The sequence below is a fragment of the Octodon degus genome, unplaced genomic scaffold (assembly GCF_000260255.1).
Source record: "Octodon degus isolate 3935 unplaced genomic scaffold, OctDeg1.0 scaffold00018, whole genome shotgun sequence".
Taxonomy (NCBI): domain Eukaryota; kingdom Metazoa; phylum Chordata; class Mammalia; order Rodentia; family Octodontidae; genus Octodon; species Octodon degus.
The window spans coordinates 22,163,575-22,167,101 of NW_004524594.1; the positions used below are offsets into that span (position 1 = coordinate 22,163,575).

The following is a 3,527-nucleotide window of genomic DNA, read 5'->3' on the forward strand; positions in this document are numbered from 1 at the left end:
ACCACTGAGCCATCTCACCAGCCCCTATGTATTTCTTTTTAACTCACCTATTTATACTTTTTTTTTTTTTTTGGTAGTACCAGGGATTGAACTCAGGGCCTTGTGCTTGCCAAACACATACTTATGTGGCTGAGATAAAAATATATGAAATACTTAAGGTTAAAACTTTACTGGATAATGGGAACCTGTTTGACTAGTGAACCCTAGTCATTTAGTTGGATCTCTCCAGATTTTCTTCTTATAAATTGTAGAACACAGAGAAGAGAGAATGCAGGTAAGATTGACCTGATGGCAGAGTGGCAAGCAGCAATAAACCAACCTCTCCAAGGTTTGGAATCAATCAATCAATCAATCAATCAATCTTTCTTTCTTTCTTTCTTTCTTTTTTTTCTTTCTTTCTTTCTGTCAAGGCCTCACTATGTACTTCTGTCTGACTCTGAATTTACTATGCTGGCCTCAAACTTGCAGCAATCTTCCTGCCTCAGCTTCCTGAGTGCTAGGATCATAGGCATGTGCCACCATACTGGCAAGATTTGGAATCCAGACATTGGAATATAACAACATGGGGAAGAAAAGGAGGGCTATGGATCTCCAGGATGTAGGAAAGATCTGAAGGATAAACTGGAGGCACAGAGAAAGTGAAGAAACAGACCTCAATCTAGAACAGTGGAGGGGCAATATTCACTTTCTCTCCAGATCCTTGCTCATACCGAGAAAAACGAAGACAGAATCTATGGAAATACAATGAAAGTGGGTGAATTCTGAAGCCTCCAAGGATAAATGCAACCGTGTAATGGAGCAGGGGATATTCTGTGCTTCAATAGCTGGTGAGTGACTTCAGTCCAAGTGACTGCTATGTCCCCTGGAGACAGTGCTTGGTTGGACAGTGACTACTGGGCACCCCAGAAGCCTCTATGGAAAAATACACCAGTGGAACAGAGCGATGGATACAGAGGCTTATGGGGGCTGGTGAATTACTTAGGCTGACATTTCCCAGGAGAGGGTGATTGGCCAGTCACCATCTCGGAGAGGTGTCCAATTGGGCTTGGGACTCAGAGAAGATGCAGGTAGGCTCCTAGGCTCCATCTATCGTCTCCTAGTACCAGGGTGTGCTGCAACCAAGTTCAAGTCAGTATGATGTCTAGAAGCTGAGTTCAAGTCAGCAATATGGACAAAGAATGTTGCAGGCTGAACAAAGTAGGTTCCAGCCTTATAGCCAGAAACCACCCGAATGCCTGTGGAACTAAAGGTGCAGGCTTGCTGAGATTATTCATTAATCCCAGCTGTAGATCTATGGCTCCCTTGCTAGAATTAATTAACCAGGATTTGGGCTCTGTCTGCCCACTCTTGTCTACCAGTATCAGAAGAGACATGTCTTGAAGTAGACATTTTTTTTTCATTGTTCCTATTTTCATGAGTGAAGACAGTTTCTTTCTTTCTTTCTTTCTTTCTTTCTTTCTTTCTTTCTTTCTTTCTTTTTTTTTTTTTTTTTCGGTCTTTTTAAGACAGGGTTTACCATGCAATCCAGGCTGGTACTGACTGCTGAGATGACAGGCATATGCCACAACACTTAGCCCTCTAGACTTTTGTTGTTGTTTTATTCTGATTTTATTTTTCTCTTCTCTTTCCTGTCTTCTTCATTGATTTCCTAAAATTTGTGTCAATTTCCTTTGCTCTCTAGCCTTTTTTTTTTTTTTTTGTATTTTAGGGAAGGGTCTACAGGGTGTTCAGGGTCTCACTACTAGATCGGACTCATGGTGATCCGCCTGTTTACAGCCTCTCATGAGCTGGGATTACAGGTGTTCGCCACCATATCCAGTCTCAATGGCTATCTTAGCATGCCTAGGAGGCAGGACTGGCATGGCAGGCCCGGGGATCGAACCCTGGTCCCTGCATCGGCTTGCAGGCACTTTAATCCACTGAGCTATTTGGCTGGCCCTTGTTCTCTAGCCTTGAACCTACTCTTTCTCTTTTTCTATTTTTTCCCCTAAGCCCTTTAAAAATTTTCCCTCCTGAGGGTAAAATTACTTTTTATTATTATTGTTTTTTTTTTTTTTTTGGTCTTTTTGAGACAGTGCCTTGCTGTGCAGTTCAGGCTGGCCTTGAGCTCACAACGATCCTCCTGCCTCAGCCTAAAATCATCATATTGAGGACATATTTACAGTACAGCATTTTCTGGCTTGTTTTAGATTTGTTATATAACCACAAACCTAGTTCATACAGTTAAAGGTGGAAAATTAATATCACCACAGTTTGTCACTTTCTAGGCTATGTTTGATGCTACTGTTATTGCTGATTGTACTACTTTAGCCAAAGTGACATAATCGATTGCCTAAGGGTCATAAAGAATACTATAGGCCAGTGCCAAAGAACTAGAGGCCACACCAAATAGGCAGAAACTTCTGGTCCCCAATAAATTGAGGAGGAGGAGGAGGTAGGATTTTTTTTTTTTGTCTTTTGTCTTTTTGACAGGTTTCACTATGCAGTTCAGGCTGGCCTTCAACTGACTTTGTAGCTCAGGCTAGTTTCGAACTCATAGAAATCCTCCTGCCTCAGCCTCTCAAGTGCTCGGATTATAAGCATGTACTACCATGCTTGGTTTAGGAGGCAAGATTTTGTAACAGACTCAAAACCCAAAAGCCAGCTACACCTGGAAGTCATCTTTGAGAAGTAGTCACTTCCTAAGGGTTTAAATACTACAAATAAAGCTCTCATAAGTAATTTACAAGCATCAACCCTGGAATTAAACTAAAAAACAACAATACCACCAACAAAGTGAGAAGACACTTAAGATACAATCCCAGATTTCCAACTCATCAAAGGCAAACCCAGGGGACAATGAGGTGGAAGGAACAATTTGAAAGCCACTTGCACTCTGAAGTGGTAACAGCAGAAGTAACAAAATAGATGAATGAGGTTCTAGAAAAAAAGATCAGAAATAATTTCTCACACAATTACAGAGGAGGTGACTATAAGCAAAGACATGGTTAGTGACTCTAGAGTAGATACAGATAAGAAATACAATAGTTTAGGAAAATGATGTAATCCATTAATGCTCAACAAAGGAAATAAATGGAATCCATGAAAGATTTAAACAGATATCCAGGAGATTAAAAATTCCATTGAAAGTATATGTAGTAGAATGAGCCAATGTGAGGACAGATTATGGACAAAATGGAGAAGATAGGGGTGTGGTTAGCGATCATGAAACGAAAGATTTCTTTTCTTTCTTTTTTTCAGAACTGGGGATTGAACTCAGACCCTTGTGCTTGCCAGGGAAGCGCTTATTCTACTGAGCCATCTACCTGGCCCCAGCCATCTACCTGGCCCCGAAAGATTTCTTAAAAATAGCAAGGGACCACAAAAAAACAAAAATCAGTTCAACAGCTGATAGATGATTTAAAGAAGAATAATATAAGATTGATAGGGAGCCAGGGAGATGGCAGGGGCTGGGGAGATGGCTCAGTGGAATAAGCGCTTCCCTAGCAAGCACAAGGGCCTGAGTTCAATCCCTGGTTCCGCAAAAA

At 41.2% G+C, this 3,527-nt stretch overlaps 1 protein-coding gene across 1 annotated transcript in view; it reads right to left on the reverse strand.

Annotated features, from left to right (window-relative positions):
* Positions 1-3,527, reverse strand: part of Pacs1 (phosphofurin acidic cluster sorting protein 1) — a 218,023-nt gene that overhangs the window by 39,387 nt on the left and 175,109 nt on the right. The window lies entirely within an intron of this gene.